The sequence below is a fragment of the Ursus maritimus genome, unplaced genomic scaffold (assembly GCF_017311325.1).
Source record: "Ursus maritimus isolate PB19 unplaced genomic scaffold, ASM1731132v1 scaffold_7, whole genome shotgun sequence".
Classification (NCBI taxonomy): Eukaryota; Metazoa; Chordata; class Mammalia; order Carnivora; family Ursidae; genus Ursus; species Ursus maritimus.
In genome coordinates, this window is record NW_024426885.1 from 35,190,586 (window position 1) to 35,210,250 (window position 19,665).

At 44.4% G+C, this 19,665-nt stretch overlaps 1 long non-coding RNA gene across 1 annotated transcript in view; it reads right to left on the reverse strand.

Moving 5' to 3' along the window:
- Nucleotides 1-579: 579 nt before the first annotated feature.
- LOC103667949 overlaps nucleotides 580-19,665 on the reverse strand; it is a 34,720-nt gene continuing 15,634 nt past the window's right edge. Inside the window, exon 5 of the long non-coding RNA XR_005833247.1 lies at nucleotides 580-706. This is a non-coding gene — a long non-coding RNA (uncharacterized LOC103667949). The remainder of the gene's footprint in view (nucleotides 707-19,665) is intronic.

The following is a 19,665-nucleotide window of genomic DNA, read 5'->3' on the forward strand; positions in this document are numbered from 1 at the left end:
TTTTGAAGTGGCTGCACCAACTTGGATTCCCACCAACAATGTAGGAGGGATCCCCTTTCTCCACATCCTCTCCAGCAATTGTTCTTGCCTTGTCAATTTTAGCCATTCTCACTGGCGTAAGGTGGTATCTTAGTGTAGTTTTGATTTGATGGCTAATGATTTTGAACATTTTTTTCATGTGTCTGTTAGCCATTTGTATGTCTTCATTGGAAAAGTGTCTGTTCATATCTTCTGCCCATTTTTTGATTTGTTTATTTGTTTCTCGTGTATTGAGTTTGAGAAGTTCTTTGTAGATCTTGGATACCAGTCTTTTATCTGTAGTGTCATTTGCAAATATCTTCTCCCATTCCGTGGGCTGCCTCTTAGTTTTTTTGACTATTTCCTTGTCTGTGCAGAAGCTTTTTATCTTGATGAAGTCCCACAAGTTCATTTTATCTTTTGTTTCTCTTGCCTTTGGAGATGTGTCGTGAAAAAAGTTGCTGTGGCCGATTTGTCAGAGAGGTTGCTGCCTATGTTCTCCAGTATGATTTTGATGGGTTCCTGTCTCACATCGAGGTCTTTCATCCATTTGGAGTTTATCTTTGTGTATGGTGTGAGAGAGTGGTCAAGTTTCATTCTTTTGCATGTAGCTGTCCAATTTTCCCAGCACCATTTATTCAAACCTCTTAGGGTTCTGACTTCCAAGCCTGTTCTTTAAGCTGCAAACCTTAAAAGTACATTAAAATGTATTTTTCATATTAAAACAAATACAGATTTTTTACGAAGCAGTATACAAATTTTGATGAATTCTGATGCTGAAAGAAAAGTATTCAAATAAATTTGGTCCACAACCTCTAATCTAGGAATTTCTACCTTTATGGGTCCCTGGAAGGAAAATTTTGACAAGCTCTGCCTGGGGATGGCATTCTAGCGTAGAGCAGGAGATGGTTCAGAAACGGGAGCGAGGGGGACACTTGAAAGACCACTAGCAGCGATGATATTTAAAAATGTTAACACTTGTTGCCCAGCTGGGCACTGACCAATCAGAATGGGGCGCTGACTGATAATCAGACACTGAATATAGCAACCAGTTTAGCCATTATGTGCTTACCATCTTCTTTGTGAAAAGAAAGCTTATGTATTCGAGATAAGGGAATGTGTCTAAAGAAAGACAAGGATTGAATAACAAGCCACTGAGAGTTCCTTTAACATGTCCCAAACCTCTTCTTCCCCTTCTGTTCTCCTGCCTCCATTAGCCTCCCAAATTAGAAAACTTTACATTACTCTCCACTTAATTTCTCAATTGGACTGGAATCCAATCTTGAATTCTGCTCCTATCCCCTTGGTTCCTAGTCCTACTTTGAGGGAGAAAGAGAGAATAAGGAATGCTTGGGGCAAAAAGCCCAGAAGATATGGGTTCATTGGGAAGTGAATTTTCTACATGGAAGAATAGGATATTTATGGGCAAGGTTTGGGGGGGGGAAGGTGGTAATCACATAGTGAATGAGGGGGAGAACAGAAGATGGTAAGGTCAGAGTGATAATCAGAGGTCAGGCTATAAGAGTCATGCAAGACCAGTTATGTGGCTTATGTTTTATACTAAATGCAGTTGGAAGCCAATGGAGGATTTTTGGTGGTAGGGGAGAGGCACGTGTTAAGATATAATTCGTATTTTCAAAAAGTTACTCTAGCTGCAACAACAAAATCTAGGAAGACAAGCCTGGAAACAGGGAGACCAGAAGCTTTTATGATGCTACAGGAACAAGATGGTGGTAGTCTGGACAGGAGTAATAGTGGGCACGGAAGCAAGACGATAGATTTGAAATATCATCAGCAGGTAGAATTTATATGGAGTCATCTGATATTATTCAGTCCAACTTTGCATCAAGCAGATGTGGAAACTGGGGTTCAAGGAAATAATGTCGAGTCACCATCTGTAAATGGCGGAACCACAACTCTGATAAAGGCTCTTAATTTTCAGCTTAAAACATGTCCCATTGTACCATACTTACATATCTTTTTTTTTTTTTAGGTGTGCATGCCTTTATCTCTCTCACCCAATTCTAAATTTCCTAAAAGCAGAGAAGTTGCCTTAGACTTGAATGATTGATTAATGCAACTTCTTTTTTTTTTTTTAAAGATTTTATTTATTTATTCAACAGAGATAGAGACAGCCAGCGAGAGATGGAACACAAGCAGGGGGAGTGGGAGAGGAAGAAGCAGGCTCATAGCGGAAGAACCTGATGTGGGGCTCGATCCCATAACGCCGGGATCACGCCCTGAGCCGAAGGCAGACGCTTAACCGCTGTGCCACCCAGGCGCCCCTGATTAATGCAACTTCTATTTTGCAAAGGCTACCAAAAAGCCACACAGTAGGTGAAATGTTGTAAGACAGAGTTCTACACTTCCGACCAACAAACCACATAGTAGGCGAAATGTTGGAAGACACACTTCCGGGATTGCTGCATCCTAGGCACAGAGAAAGAGCTCCTTGACATATCTGAAATTAAAATGAAGCTGAAAAAATACAAAGATTCCAACCTACGTAAAGCAAAATCCTACTGAAATTCAAACTCCAAGAGAACTTCAAGATGTTGTTTGAGTTAAGAGAAGGGAAATACTAGAGGAAACTCACATTCGCTCTTTATGGAACCTAACAGCCCTTGCATGAACTGTCCCCAGGGAAAGTTGGAAGAGTGTTTGCATAATCTCCTTCCCCAACTCTGAACTCAGGAATGACTTTATATGGGTTTAGCTGAGGATCCACACACCCTTCCCAAGGCATGGTGATGGAGACCCTGGTGAAAAGCGTGACAGAATGAGGATTAATCCTGGGGACACTCTCTCTTTTCACTTCTGCCTGTGGAATGGTAAAGAGCATTGGCTGAGGCTTCATCTTAGGAGCTGTTTTCATCCAGAGGGATATGCAGGGCCAGGTGGAGGCCCAGGGGAAAGCAAAGCAAGGGGCTGAGTTTTCATAATTAGTCCTGGCTTGGGCTTCAGATGAAAATAAGGGAAAGAGGGGGAGAGACTTCGAGTGTACCTGTTGTTTGATCTCATTCAATAAGATGAGGGATTAAGGACATAACCAGGAATCAATCATAACCGGAGATTCAGTCATAACCAGGAATAAAAATGTTCATTTAACTCAACCATATCCCATGTTATCTCATTTAGGAGACCATGCTTGACAAGTAACAACTGATGGGATGTACGCATCCAGTCCAGGTAAGGGAACCCTTCCCATCTGTGTAGTTGGCAGAATTGAATGCAGCCATCTGGAAAACCTCTAATAAAAAGATGCCACTTGGTTTCAGAGAGGATGCCAAACACCTGTGCTATTATTAATCTGAAGCCACTGAAAATTAGCTCTGAATAGCTCAGGTACTAATGACAAGTGAATTTAAGATCATTCCTGTAGCTCATATTTATCCTTTCTCTAGGTACGTGCAGTGTTGGGTAAGGCCCTCCTTAGGACAGATCTGTTTTCTGTGCTCTTAGCTTCTCATTCTGTGTCTTTCTCCTTCCCTCTTGGTCATCTGGTGTCTTTTTGCAGCAAATAGGGTTTCTGGAACTCCCTAGTCAGGTTCACCCACCAAACAATGTCTAACGCTCCCAAATTGTTCCTTTATTCTCTGTTGAGTCCCTAAATCCTCCCACTTCCTCAGGACACTGATTTCGTACACCTGTTTGGATGAAAGCGATGTGACCGAACTTACTCGCGGTGGATGTCTTAATGTGCTAACTCATCCACCCTCTAAATGGAAAGACCTTAACGGTAGAATGTGGGGAACAGGGGCCGTGGCACAGCACTTCTGTCACCATTGGGTGACACTTATTTTCATTGCCATTACCCCAATTTGTAATTATGTAATTGTATAATTAACTGATTTCTTTCTTTCAATTAGATGACAAACTCTGTGAGGGTAGGGCCCATGGCCCTTTGCATTTCTCAGCCCAAAGCACCATGACTGACACAAAGGAGGAGACTCATAAATACCTGTGTGAATGAATGAATGAACAAATGAATGAACTGAATTTTCAAATACAGGTGAGCAAAACCTTTTCCATGCATGCTCACAAGGGCAAAAGTTTAAAAAAAATGGTGACACAGTCTCAAGAAATGGAGAGTCTTGTAGGGAGGTGAAAAATTACTAGGGCTTTGTTTAAAAGATAATGCTGTGCACACATTTCTTTAAATTAAAAAAGGAGAAAACTCATTGAACAGGCAGGCATGTAAGTGTCAAGGAAGCAAACCCCAATGAGTTAATATCCTTTGCTTACAGGGCATCCCCTCTCAGCTCAGAATATGAATCAATACCACTCCCTCCTTCTGTCCCCTTTGCTCTAGTGAGAAGAAGAATTTGGAAACAGAATAGCCAGCCTGAGCCCCATGCGTTCTGCTCTCCCTCTGACACCCATGTCCCCTGTCTGACGCAGACCCTCTCTAACTACTTCATGCTTTCTCTTCTCTGGCTTTCTTGGTGATGAGATACAGGAGTGAGATGCTGGATGTAAAATTTGCCATGTTTGCACAGGCTCGGCCTGCACTGCAGAAGTATCCTTGTTCTGCTTGAGTTACTATGAAAATGAGACAAAATAGGTAAACGTGCTGGGTGTCTGGTAGGCACTCCAAACATGCAAGTTTTTTCCTTCTTGGTTCATAAAACACCTGTAAACCACAGCTGTCCAGCCAGGATCTCTCTTTATCTCCTGGCCTAAAAAGGAGGCTAACATGTTGGTAATTAATTAAGCCGGAAGACAGTGAGCTGGGGTTGGAAATGGACATATGTGGCAGGGAGCTAAGAAACTCTTAGAGGCTATAGCCTGTAGCTCCCCAGAGGGAAGGCTTCTTAAAGAGGGTGATTTATCTTTAAAGCATTAGTCAGGTGCCTTTTTTATATTCCTACCGTTGCTATGGAAATCACCCCTGTAAGAATGTGTGGAAATGTAGAATGTGTTGCCAGATGCATAAATATGGGGGTGCAAGCGAGTAGCAGGCATGCTGACACTTGTCCATCTCCAGCTTTGAACCCAAGGAAAAAGAACTAGAATCTGGTTGAGGAAGAAGGAAGGAGTGCTGTAGGGAAGGCACCACCACAGATAACTCAGCCCCTGGCAGACCCCAAGATCTTTTAGAATATCCAGGTCTCTACTACTTAGGTTGACCATTATGCCTGTTGTCTCAACATTTCCATTAACAGCATCTCTTTTCACTGTCAATATCGTCCTTGTTTAGTCAATAAACCAAATATAAGAATAAGAATTCTAAGAATATTATTTCCCCCATACAATAGGAGAAGCATCAGAACTATGATTATATTTTATGCACAGGACTTAAGTCATGAATAAAATTACTTTCTGGGTAGCAACCATCTCTTTCTTTCTTTGCATTTTCATCACTTCTACCACAGCTTCCATTCATCAGTTCTGTCTCCCCTTCGCCCTCCTTCCCCCACCCCCAAGAGAAACAAGCTGTTTGCTACCATTTCACAAGAGAGAATAAAGCTGAATTGAGTTGTGGATACTGGAAGTCAGCTAGGCTCACTCATAAGTGAATCAACTAGATCTTATATGTGGTAGCCTTCCAGACTACATATTTCATATATATGCTGCAAGAAAAAAAATAAATTTCTGCCTATCATGAACACTTTGAAGGTGCATCATTAATAGTTTCTAGCTGTGAGAAACTTAAATACAAAAGGGCACTGGGGACATTGCAGAATCCTTGTGGAAGGCTGGAGAACCATGTGGAGAAAATGAACAAGCTGAAGTGGAGCTGGGCAGCCCATCCTTGGCCAAGATCATTGCCACAGAAGTTGTCCGACATGAACACTGCTGCCCTGCTATTGGGCACTGGACCCCACTTGAGGCACCAAGGCCATGGTTGCCCCTACAGACTGGATGTTGTTGTCTTTGCTGCCACCACCAGAATGGATAATCCATGATCCCTTCTTGGACTAATTAGCTTCTGATTTTCTGTCCCTGATGCATGCATCAGATGGGCCATGCCTAGGTTGGGTGCTGGGGCTCTAACTAGAAGAGTGAGTATCAATCTTTGCAGCTCCATAGAAGGAGCTTTCTGTCTCCCACTAATGTCCCAAACATAGGAAGGAAATTGAGATGTTCTATAGACAAAAAAAAAAAAAAAAAAAAAAGTCTGCCATATGGAGAGATGGTGAGTATTAAATCTGAGAACGTGAAGGGCCTCTGTATATAATCTTCAGAAATAAGATCCTAAAAGTCTATTGAAATCAAGGTCAAATGTTCCAAAGTGAAGCCTTAAAGCCAGCTTCCTTGGGTTTTAAAAAGAGGAGATAATTTTCCATTGTCCGAGGGTTTGGCTGTAATGCTAACAGAGAGGGAAAGGAGGAACAAAAGGGTGCTTATTAAAGTTCTTGGGGACAGAGAAAGTTCACAGTCCTGGATGGAGGAGGGGGCAGAGTTGCCAATTTATCTGCCAGAAATCCCAAGCAACAACAGAGGCAGGGGAATGTAATAAAAGGACGGGAAGGTATTGAACCAGGAGGCACAGAATTCCACGCATAGAGAGGAGAGGATATAGCTTGCAGCAGGGGACAGGAATGCCAAGGTGAACTTTGGGTCACAGGGAGTGGTGTCCTGAAGAAATCTTGAACACCTGAGTGTCACATACAACAGGCTGTGACTCAGAGACATCCTTGAGGAAAGAGGGGATGAATGGGTGATTGGAGGCAAATACATACACACATACCCCCTCCCCCAAGACACACACAAAGAGCCATCTAACTGTGGGACAGGTCAGCGGTCAGGATGAGAAAATTCGCCAATGTGTCACGTTGACTGCAAGTGATAGAAACCTACCACTAATAGTTTGGGCATGGATTCTTTTGGGTTTTCCATATAGAGTATCATGTCATCTGCAAAGAGAGACAGTCTGAATTCTTCTTTGCCGATTTGGATACCTTTTATCCCTTTTTGTTGTCTGATTGCTGTTGCAAGGATTTCTAGTACTATGTTGAATAATGGTGGCAAGAGTGGGCATCCTTGTCGTGTTCCTGATCTTAAGGGAAAGGCTTCCAGCTTTTCCCCATTGAGAATGATATTTGCTGTAGGTTTTTCATAGATGGTTTTTATGAGATTGAGGAATGTACCCTCTATCCCTACACTCTGAAGGGTTTTAATCAGGAAAGGATGCTGTATTTTGTAAAATGCTTTTTCTGCATCAATTGAGAGGATCATATGGTTCCTGAGTCTTTTCTTGAAATGATGTACCACGCTGATCGATTTGTGAATGTTGAACCACCCTTGCATCCCAGGGATGAATCCCACTTGGTCATGATGGATAATCCTTTTAATGTACTGTTGGATTCTATTAGCCAGGATCTTGTTGAGGATTTTGGCATCCATATTCATTAGGGAAATCGGTCTGTAATTCTCCTTTTTGATGGGGTCTTTGCCTGGTTTGGGGATCAAGGTAATATTGGCCTCATAGAATGAGTTTGGTAGCTTTCCTTCTGTTTCTATTTTTTGAAATAGCTTTAGGAGAATAGGTATTATTTCTTCTTTGAATGTTTGGTAGAATTCCCCAGGAAAACCATCCGGGCCTGGAGTTTTGTTATTTGGAAGGTTGTTTATCACTGACTCAATTTCTTCATAATTAATTGGCCTGTTTAAGAAATCAATTTCTTCCTGTTTCAGTCTTGGTAGTTTATAGGTTTCCAGGAAGGATTCCATCTCTTCCAGATTGCTTAGTTTATTGGCATATAGCTGTTGATAAAAATTTCTAATAATCCTTCCAATTTCAATGGTGCTCGTCGTGACCTCTCCTTTTTCATTCATAATTTTAATAATCTGGGTCCTTTCTCTTTTCTTTTGGATAAGTCTTGCCAGTGGTCTGTCAATTTTATTGATTCTCTCAAAGAACCAGCTTCTAGTCCTGTTGATCTGGTCTACTGTACTTCTGGTTTCTGCTTGATTGATTTCAGCTCTAATTTTGGTCAACTGCTTCCTCGTGCATGGATTAGGCCTGTCCCTCTGTTGCTGTTCCAGCTTCTTGAGGTGAGAATATAAAAACTGCATTTTAGATTTTTCTATTCTTTTGAGTGAGGCTTGGATGGCTATGTATTTCCCCCTTAGGACTGCCTTTGCAGTATCCCATAGGTTTTGGACTGTTGTATTTTCATTCTCATTGGTCTCCATAAATTGTTTAATTTGATTTTTGATTTCCTGGTTTATCGAGTCATTCCTGAGCAGGATGGTTCTTAGTCTCCAAGTGTTTGAGTTTCTTCCAAATTTTTCCTTGTGGTTGAGTTCCAATTTCAGAGCGTTGTGGTCTGAGAATATGCAGGGGATAATTTCAATCTTTTGGTATCGGTTGAGACCTGTTTTGTGTCCCAGAACATGGTCTATTCTTGAGAATGTTCCATGGGCATTAGAATAGAATGAGTATTCTTTGGTTCTGGGGTGTAGTGTTCTATATATATCTATGAGGTCCAACTCGTCGAGTATGGCATTCAAAGCCTTTGATTCTTTGCTTAGTTTTTGCCAGGGTGTTCTGTCTATTTCTGAGAGTGGAGTGTTGAGGTCCCCTACTATTAATGTATTTTTATTTATATGTCTCTTTATTCTGGTTAAGAGTTGGCTTGTGTATCTTGCTGCTCCCCTGTTGGGGGCATATATATTTATAATTGTCATATCCACTTGTTGAATACTTCCCTTAAGAATAATATAGTGCCCTTCTGCATCTCTAACTATAGTCTGTAGTTTAAAATCCAATTTATCTGATATGAGAATTGCTACCCCAGCTTTCTTTTGAGGTCCATTTGCGTGAAAGATGGTACTCCATCCCCTTACTCTCAGTCTGAATGCATCTTTGGGTTCGAAATGAGTCTCTTGTAGACAGCAAATGGATGGGTCATTTCTTTTTATCCAATCTGCAACCCTGTGGCGTTTTATGGGATGGTTCAAACCATTTACATTAAGACTGATTACTGAGAGATATGATTTTAATGTTGCCATGTTGCCAGTAAAGTCTTTGTTTGTATTGGCTGTGACTTTCTGTTCTGTATCACTCTTGGGGCCTTTTTACTTTTATAGAACCCCCCGTAATATCTCCTGTAGGGCTGGTTTCGTGGTTACAAAATTGGTTAGTGACTGGCGATTCTGAAATGTCTTTATTTCTCCATCAATTCTGAATGACAGCCTTGCTGGATAAAGGATCCTTGGCTGCATGTTTTTCTCTGAAAGAGCTTTAAATATGCTCCCCCAACCCTTTCTCTCATTCCAGGTCTGTGTAGACAGGTCTGACGTAATTCTGATGCTTTTGCCTTGGTACGTGAGAAATTTCTTTGCCCTGGCCGCTTTCAATACTGTATCCTTGCATCTAATATTTGCGAATTGCACTATGACGTGACGTGGCGTAGGTTTGTCGTGGTTGAGCTTGGGAGGGGTCCTCTCTGCCTCTTGGACACGAATGTTTGTTTCCCTTGCTAGATTAGGGAAGTTTTCAGCTACAATTTGTTCAAATATCTCTTCTAGACCTCTGTTTTTCTCCACCCCCTCGGGGATGCCGATGATTCTAACATTGGATCGTTTCATTGAGTCAGTAATCTCCCGTAACCTACATTCGTGGGCGTGGATTTTTTTAAGACCATCTTCTATTTTCATTTTTTCCTCTATTAACCCATCCTCCAATTCACTAACCCGTTCCTCTGCTTCTGCGACCCTGGCCGTCAGAGCCTCTAGTTTTGCCTGCATTTGGCTCATAGAATTTTTAATTTCTGTCAGATTCGCTCTCATTTCTGTCCTTAGGGATTCTATATTCTCAGTAACCTTTTCGTTATTACTCAGCTATCAAAAAGAACGATTTCTCAACATTTGCTGCAACATGGACGGCACTGGAGGAGATAATGCTAAGTGAAATAAGTCAAGCAGACAAAGACAATTATATGGTTTCTCTCATCTATGGAACATAAGAACTAGGAAGATCGATCAGTAGGGGAAGAAAGGGATAAAGAAAGGGGGGTAATCAGAAGGGGCAATGAAGCATGAGAGACTATGGACTCTGAGAAACAAACTGAGGGCTTCAGAGGGGAGGGGGTGGGGGAATGGGATAGACTGGTGATGGGTAGTAAGAGGGCACGTATTGCATGGTGCACTGGGTGTTATATGCAACTAATGAATCATCAAACTTTACATCAGAAACCAGGATGTACTGTACGTGACTAACATAATATAATAAAAAAACATTAAAATAAAAAAAACCTACCACTAGCTCAGGCAGAAGATAATTTATTGAAAGGATAAGGGGGTGCCTCATGTAACTGCCAACACAAAGGAGAGGGAGCAGTTGGACCCAAGATTCTGTCTCTCATCACTGCCTTGAATTGTAGACCAGCATCTTTGGCTTGGTGGAGAATAGGATTGCTCACAGGGATAAGGTCCTGCCCCGTGGCTTCTACTTCCAGAAGAGAGATGACCCCCTTTTTAGTTCCAATTCTGTAGAAATACTCCAATGAGCCTGGCTCACCCATGGCAGGTAGGCCAGTTGATATTCCTGATGATTTTAAAGGACAATTACTAGTTGTGAGCAAACTGCTAACATTTTTACCTACCCCTGCGGGCAGTGGATCATGGCTATGAAAGTGGGGCCCTGATCCATCCATCTTGGGTTGGTTTTCCCCTGGATCTGACAACTACGCAAGCCACTGGGCATGGGACACAGACATGACAGCTGTGGCCCCATCCCCGTGGGTCAGGGCTGTTCTCAGAGAAGGGAGAATCATCGCAAGCTCCAGCTGGTGTCTGGTGTATCTGGGGATGTGCATGAGCCCTCCCAGGCCTTGTCTCTGTCTGGTCAGTCTTACAAGGGCTGGCTTGGCTTTGGTAAATATAAAGTGAGTTTATGGCTCCTACCTTCCGCTTACTCCCCATGTGCCTAAGGCCACACAGTTCCCATTTGGAAAGTAAAAAAGCAGTGACTAGCCAGTCTGTCTTGATGTTCTAAGGAACTGCCCTGAGAGATTCTTGACCGAACTGACTTAATCGCACAGTTGTTTTGATGTTTTACAAACAGAGCCATCGTTTGTAGTCTGGAAGAAAGTCAGTGTGCATTTTCCAGACTGATGCCATCTGATGTCAGCTCCGTCTCCCAGCCTGACCTGGCTTTGCTGAAGCTAAACCCTACAGATAACATTTCTGATGTTATACTTGTAGTTCTTAGCGCTGGTAGGATTTTCATGATGACTTTCTGAACTGGATAATTGCAGAAGGATCGGTGATCCTGAGACACTGTGGCTGAGCTTATCCTTAATGGCTCGTGGCTGCTGAGACTGGCATCTACAAGCCAAGTTCCATGTGCTAGCAAACATTAGGTATGGAGTGAAGTTTTAGGGACCCAATTACATCCATGCTCCAGCCAACTCTCCATACGGAGTCATGGTCCAGCAGCCATCTTCTGTGGAAACCCAAAGCCCCACAGTGGATTCAGCTGTCATTTGTTACTCAAAAGCACCTCAGGTTCATCCTTTCTCATTTCTACTTTCACTCAAGTGTCTGACTGTTGGACACATTCTTATTTTTTAAAAAAATATCAAAGTTCTGTCCCTTTAGGGATAGATGTCAACATGTCAATGACTTTGTCACTTTCTTTGCTAATGCCAATGCCATCCGAATTTAAAAAGCTGAAGCAAGGAATTGTGTTTTAAAATGAAGGCCACGTAAACAGTCAAGCAGAGAGCCAGAAACTTCGAGTGAAGAGATTGAAAGTAGAACTCCGGTGGAGGGCATTTAAATTCCTTACGGTTGCGATCTTTCTCAGCCTTTCCCAGCCTCTGTGGCCAACTGGAACAAAGGCGATGTCATATTCCCCTGGGAGTGTTTGTATGGGGGGGGGTCGCTGCCTGCGGGCACACTTTTAGTGTAAGCACCAAACTTCCACTCTTCCTGTCCCGCCTTGACAAAGCATGTGCCTCGGAATCATTTTCCTGCCACCAACTTCCCCAACTGAGAGAACATCAGGTCACACCCGAGAGACTAAACACCATGCTTCCTCATGGGCTTCCTGGCACCCACTGTCCTGTCCAGGCTGAGGGATTTCCTGTTTGGAAACCAGATGTGTTGGTCACCTCTTCGTCTGTATTTTTAAATGGATTTTTCACCCAATACTATCAATAAATTCAGTGTGTAGGTCCATGAATGCAAGCGCATTCCACACGTGTGTCCTTGTTCGGGCTTCCTCTTCCGTGCCAACAACAATGGTTAAAGTTCAGAAGCTATTCACCTTGGACATTTTCACATCAGAAGCAGCACACAAATGTCTCTCCAAGCCGCGCATTTCAGAACAGTAGCAGCAGCATGTAGAAAAGTATCCAAGAAGCTATTTCATTTCCATGGTAGCCAGGACCCAGACGCCAAAGCTTTATAGATTAACATCAATGCCTGAATTGCATTCAGAAAGCCTGAATTGCCTGTCAGCCTTCAGGACCAGCAACGCAACGTGATAAATGAGGTGAAGAGCCTCATCCAGGCAAGGGAGTGCGTGCCGCATTAGCGAGCACTTCTGTGTCGTTTTCAAAGCAAATACCAAATGGAATGAATTACTGGGAAACAGCAAATGAATGTCAAGAATTTGAGATGCAGGGGTTGTAATTTACTAATTACTGGGAAAAGATGAACACAAAGTCAATGTGTGAAAGAATGTGGTGGGGGGGGTGAGGGTGGAGCACGAGAGACAAACAAAGTGAATGGCACAAGTAGAAGGCTCCTATTTTCTGTCCTGGTAAAAAGAGAAGGATTTTTGAGGCATAGATACATGGTTCAACCCCCAGCTTGGTCATTGCCACTCAGTGTCATAAGTTGCAGAGTGTTAATTAAATAAGATAAATATATAAACACCTAGGTTAGCATCTGGCACACAATAGGCAGGCAATAAATGTGAAATCTCCCTTTCCCCAGCCCCCATTCTATTCCTTTTTCATTTAGTACAGGAATCACAGCACTGAGACAGAACCGATTTTGCTCAACAATTCAGTGTTAGAGAGTGAGCCTCACCGCCTCCCATAGCAGATCAACATTGAAAGAAAGTAAGGCAAGGCTGGAAGGTTAAAGCATTGAGAACTTCACAGAAAAGCATTCACAAAGAATGGGTTGACTGTAAAATTGCATGAATAATACAACTTTTGATGCTGTCTTCTGCCTGTTGGTGCAAATCTGTCCAATGGCAAAATAACAACCCACAGTTTCATTCTCCAGTGTCCTTGCCTCTCTTCTGTGACATTAATGCATTCTCTGAGCCCCGGGGGGAGCTGGGCATGTCATTCCAATCAGTCGGGTGCTCCTAACAGGGCTGTAGCTTTCAGCAGCCAAGACAGGGACTCCCTGGGGTGTCCTCTTTGTCATGAGGGACAGGAAGGATCCCATCTGAAGATGAACCATAAAGTAATTGAGTATGACCTGGAATGGGAGTCAAGAGATAGAGACGCCTGTCCTGGCTCACCACCAACCAGATGTGGAAAATGATGGGCTCAGACCAGAGTATCATTTCCCAAACTATTTTTACTAGTTCTTTAAGACACTGTGATAGAAATAGCTTGTTTTTCCTCAATACCCACGGTTCCCTTGTTGGTAACACTACCCTTGATTTTTAGCTGTGAATACGGCTGCTCAGAATATAGAGAACACACTTTCCAGCCTTCCTTGCATTTTTGCCTGCGAGGAAGTTCTGGCCAATGAGATGAAAGAGTAGACAGTATGTGCAACTTCTTGGAAGTGTCATTGGAAAGAAGAGTGTATGTGTCCCTCTCTTGCCCTTCCTTCCTCCTGGTGGTGTCTCTGTGTTTGTGGTGGCTGAAACTGGAGCAGCCATCACAGACTTTGATATGAAAGCCACATGCTGCGCAGAGTGGAACAGCATGACAGAAGGAAACGGGGTCTCTGACATTGCCAGAAGCCATGCCAACCCCAGACTATCTAGATTTCTTTTGTGTAGAAGAGAAAAAGTCACTGTTACTTCGGATTTTCTGTTAATAGAAATTGAACCTAATCTTAATTAACAGAGATGTTAATAGATGTTCTACCAAAAAAGTTTCTTTGGGCAAATAAAGTTTGGAAATTCTGTATATTACAGATCCTTTCTAAAGACTTGCAATGTATTCCGCACATTACAGGCTGTAAGAGGTCCTCTATAAAGAATTGTCATCTCTTATGAATTTCTCCCATGAGGCTAGCGATCTATAGAGCCTTGCAACTCCAAGCGTGGTCTGTGGACCAGCAAAATCAGCATCACCCAGGAGTTTGTTACGAATGCAGAATCGCAGGGAACCTTGGACCCACTGTGTTAGAATCTTCATTTTTAACAAGATCCCAGGTGATCTGTCTGCATATTAAAGGTTGAAAAGCATTGCTACTGATCACAGTTTGGAAAATGGTGTCCTGTGATCCCAGATTCTGGCACAAAAGTAGCCACATGTTTGGAGCCCCAGGAGCAAATGAGCAGGCATGGGTGATTCTCCCAGCCTCAAATTGGCCCTGAGCTCTGCAGGTTTGAGGCTGCTACTCTCAACCCCATGAATCCTTGGGACAATTTCAGCTCCAAGCTTTGAGTCATTTTCAAGGCCACGCTTTTTTTGACTGACACTAATTGAGCCAGGAGTGGCAAACATCTTCTTCCTCTGCTCCCGGCCACCTCTGCTTCTGTAAGGGCTGCTGGGCTGGAGCTGGTCTCCTGCCAGAGCGGCCCCCTACTGTTCCACCCCTCTTTGATCAACTAGTGCTTTTCTTCACGTTATACTTGGATCTACATGAGAGTCAGAAAGGATTTCCAGCAGACCCAGTGCTACCTGCCAGGGCCTACACTCACAGCCAGGGCCAGGGGGCAAAGCATCTGTCATTCCTTTTCAATCACACGCAAGCTCACACAGGGGCACCTAGTCTAGTCAATCAAGACTTCAGCTGAATTAAGTTATATTATTTGTGAAACAGAAATCAATTGGATTAATTCCACTTGCTTCCTGTTTTACAGTTGATCTGGTGGTAGTATGTCAGAGGCTGTGCTAGGCAGTGGTAAAGATTTTGTTTTCTGGAGCCAGGCTTACTGGGTTTGGATCCAGGCTGACCACACGCTAGCTGCATGACTTTAGTCAAGTTACTTAACCTTAACTTCAACAAGCCTTGGTTTCCTCATCTGCAAAATGGGGATTAAAATTGTATCTACTTCCCAGATTTGTTGCAAGGATTACATAAGGAATAAATGTGAAACACTTGGACTTGTTCCTGGTCTATAGGAAGTGCTAAAAAATAGTAAAAAATTTAAAAAGAAATACATTTGCAAAAGTCATAAGTAATTGCCATTATAATTTGGGGGATTAAAATCTAAATCTAAAAATCTAAAAATGAGGAAAGAAGTCTGAACATTGTATGAGTTGACATAGAGTATTTCAGCCCTGTTTCTCCCATGGGGTATCAGCTAAACGAATGATTGTCAGTTTCATGAAAACAGAACGGATCATTCTAGCAAGCACACATTTAGCGCATGTCTACTTAACATCAAGGTAGGAAGTCTGTGCTGGGCACTGTGGGAAATGCAGTGACATAACAGAGGAGTCTCCTGCTCTATGACTCAGCAGGAGAAACACATTGGCACAAATATCTTCCTAAAATGTTGAAAATGCTGTAATACGTTCTGTGAAAGTAGAAAAGCACATTGTAATAATAGGTTCCTGTGCCAGGAACTACCTATGCACCTTTGACATATATTATGCCTTTGGATATGCAAAACAAGCCCGCGATGGCGGTAGAAACAATTCTCATTTTACAAATTGGTGGGCGGAGCTCCAAACACCAGAAAACTACTAAGTTCTCATACCTGGGAAGTCAAAGAGCAGGATTCGAATTCAGGTTGGGCTGACGCCACAGTCCTTGCTTTTCTATCACATGAGACAGCGAAGAAGAGCAAAGCCTACACAGACAAGGCGACCTTTCAACTGGGCCTTGAGGGAACAGTCAGGTTTTCAGGTGCAGTATGGAGTCAGAGGCGGAGGGAAGGCTGCGTTAGCTGAAGAGCGCCCGGGCCCCTGCAGCGGCAGGCCAGGCAGGCGGGAGAGGAGATCGGCTGGTAGAGGTCCGAGAATTGGGAGACACGAACATGGGGAGCTTGACAGTCGTGACACGGCAGAGGACCCCGAGTCGGAGACTGAGGAGCTTGGCTGGCATTCCCTGGAGCAGCTACTACAGGGCCTCAGGGGAGAGGAAGGAGTGCCCGTGGGGGATGGGCCCCCGAGGGCCAGCGAGAGTTAAGAGGGGGCGCTGAGGTGCGAGGCAGCAAGCACACAGGCTCCATTTAAAGGCATTCAAAACTGAAAACTCCAAACCAAACAAAATGACCCACTGTACTTGCAAAGCCAAACAAGCCTGCAGTGAGCCTGGCCTTCCAATGACTGGTTTGCAGTTGCAAAAGGGGCGCAAAGCCGGAGTCAAGGAGACCAATTAAGAGGCTGTGTGTGGAGGATGGGTGGGGGGGCGGGGGCACGACAGAATAAAGACATTGGCAGTGGGGCAGAATCTGACGCATCATTAAGACATTTAAAAATCCTCCTATCAATGACTAAACAGCTGGATTTTACATCTGGCCCTATCACTTCCTTAGTTATCACTTGCAGTGGGGGAAAGAGACACATGGACGAAGCATTACCCATAGGTCTGCTTTTGAAGCCTCTAAAATTCAAATGGACGAAATTACTTTGTGTGATGCTTGTGATTTAACTGCGTGCAGCCTCCCAGCCTGTGAGGGTGGGGGGCAGGGGAGAGGAGTGAGAATGGTTAAATAAAAACAGTTCTATTTTGGGCATGCTTTAATGACAACATGCTCTTGGAAATATTTTTCGTGCAATGCCTTTTCTGTGCCATGTCATTGAAAGTGTTTTTAATTCCAAAGAGAGGCTGTGGCACAGGATGTTAATCAATGAAATTCTGGCATGCATTTCTATGAATGTGCCTCATTATTCATATTTACCACTGACAGAGAGGAGTGCTGAAGCCCGGGCCATATTATCATTCATGCCTGGTTAATAAAGGAAAAAAACAAATGCTGTAGGAAATTCATCCTGATGCTGGAGGGAAGGAGAAAGGCCTATTTTAGGTCTCTGGGATATTTCATTGTCCCCAAGGCCTTCCCTGTGAGTCACAGGACAGAAATTTGAGGCAGAGAAGCAGAATAGCAGAGTAGTCTGGGCTGAAAACTAAGTTTTGGCTGCAATGCTGGAGAATAGTGTGGCTGTATTCCTTGCTTGCGGGTTTCTGCAATAGTTTCTGTTCTGTATGCACGGGACGCAGCCAGCAATGCCAGCGTTTTTGTTCCTCTGAATTCCTGTCGTTGGACACTGCCAGGATTTAGGGTGGGGTCAGCCCGGGGCCATTTTAGCCCCAATAAAGGTCTGTTTTATTAAAGGCCTGCTTGTCCCTTGCCTGTTTACTGCTGCCTAATACAACACTTTCTTTATCTCTTTCTGGCGCTGCCCCAAAGAAAGCAGGGAGACTTGCAGCCTCTGGGATTCCAGTTTCTATCTTCAGGCTGGTCGCCTAGGGTTTAGGGGCTCAAATGGGGAAAAGCTAGAGCACAGCGTTTCGGACAGAATTTCCTGTATGCCATAGTCCAATGCAGAGCAACAGCACCGGTGACAAGGAGGAGGCTTTTTTTTTTTTTTAAGATTTTATTTATTTATTTGACAGAGATAGAGACAGCCGGCGAGAGAGGGAACACAAGCAGTGGGAGTGGGAGAGGAAGAAACAGGCTCATAGCGGAGAAGCCTGATGTGGGGCTCGATCCCACAACGCCGGGATCACACCCTGGGCCGAAGGCAGACGCTTAACCGCTGTGCCACCCAGGCGCCCTAAGGAGGAGGCTTCTGATCTACACTGTTGAGCTGTTTCTTCCCCTTGCGGCTGAACACTGCTGTGAGAGTCACACGCTCCCCTCCCCGCACCCGATGACAAGACCTGCAGCCCACAGGCGGTGAACGTGGAGGGTGTTTCCCTGGGAAAACTAGCTGGTGACTTGGGAATGTGCACCCCGACGTTATCTGGATGATTACCATGTTCTCACCCACTCATCTGGTCTGGACAGTCAGGGGCTAACAGCCCGGGGCACCTGTAAGCCGGGCAGGCTTCCCGAGCTCTGAGACCACGGCCTAGGCACTTTCACAGCGCTCCGGGCTGTGAAGGGCCCTCCATGTCTTATGTATGCATTTAATATATGTAAGTGTATCTTAAAGCTCTTAAAATAAGGGGACCTCCATTTTCATGCGGTACTGGCTGCTGCAAATTAAGCAGCGGGTCTCAACTAAAAGGTGGGATCTCTGAGCATTCCCGAGTAAGGCAACCGACTGTGGAGAAAGTTCCTTTTTTAGGTTCCCCAGTGGTATTCCAACTCTCAGGAGATTAAAGGAAGCATATGAGGCAGTGACAAGTATGAATGCCTGAGAAATCCTGAGATCTGTTCACACAGAGGAGCAGGGGGGCCCGTTGATTCAGTGGAAAGGAAAAGTGTGGCATAGCCTTGAAATGGCCGGCCCAGCAGAACTAGGAAGTTCAGAGAAGAGGATGATTGGCAGTGGCAGATGAAGCTGTGAGGTCAAGGAGGGGGGAGTAGAAAGAGGCCGTTGAATAAGCCCTTGAAGAGGTAATTGGAGACCTAGAGAAGCCGTAGAAGAGAGGGGTAAAAGCTGGCTGGAATTGAGAGGAGAATCCCCAAAAGTGGAATTGGAGACCGCAAAAAAGAGAACTTGTTTGGGAGAATTGAGAGATGAGGGCTGGTAGGGCTGAAGAGGTGCGGAAGGGGGGCCTACACCTGTCTGCAGATCACTGTGAAGGTGGGGAGGGCAGAGGGACGGAGAGCTTGGCCTGGACGCTGTCAAAGGGGAGCGGAGAAGAGGCATGGCCATGGATCCAGCACATACCCCAGTCCCCGAACCCTTGCCGCCACCCCCACCCCCCTTGATTGGCAAGCTCCCGAGCAGGATGGAGCGCAGCAGCAGGAAGGGGTTAAGCAATGCTTCTGAAAATATGGTCTGCGAACATCTGCAGCCGAACCCCTTTCTGTATTTGTTGCTAATGCATTTTCTGGATCCTACCCTGGACCTCTGCTATCAGAATCCCTCAGGGCCCTGGACAAGGGAGGACAGGAGTTAGTGTTTTGTACTGAAGTTCCCAGGTGATAGAGAATCCAGATGGGTTGGGGCGGAGGGGGAGCTAGGGCCAACTCTGGAGATGGGACTGTGCGGGGGCTGAGTCAGGAAGGGAGCCTATGGACAATGACCTGAGCGATTGCCAGGCACATCTGTCACAAAGGGAGGTGCCTCCCAATAGCTTCCCACCACCAGGCCCCAAAGAGCCTCCTGCCAGCCAAGTTCACGTAACTGTCTCCTGCAATCCCCAGGGAAGATTAAGAATTTCTAGTGAAGACTATGTTCCTGAAAATTGTACTTTGGTCTAGTTTTTGTTTGGAGGTAGTCCGTCTAAGGAGGGTCCCAATAACACCAGCCATATGAGGGGGGTTCTTAGTATAAAAGAGAAGACCCCATGAGCTGGGTGTACGGAGCTTGCCCAGCACTTGGCTCCACCCTCAAGCCCAGCACTACTCACTGCTCACCTCTTTCTTCTCCAGCCTTACGCCTGTTCAAACTCTGCTTGCTTAAATATCCAGAAAACTTC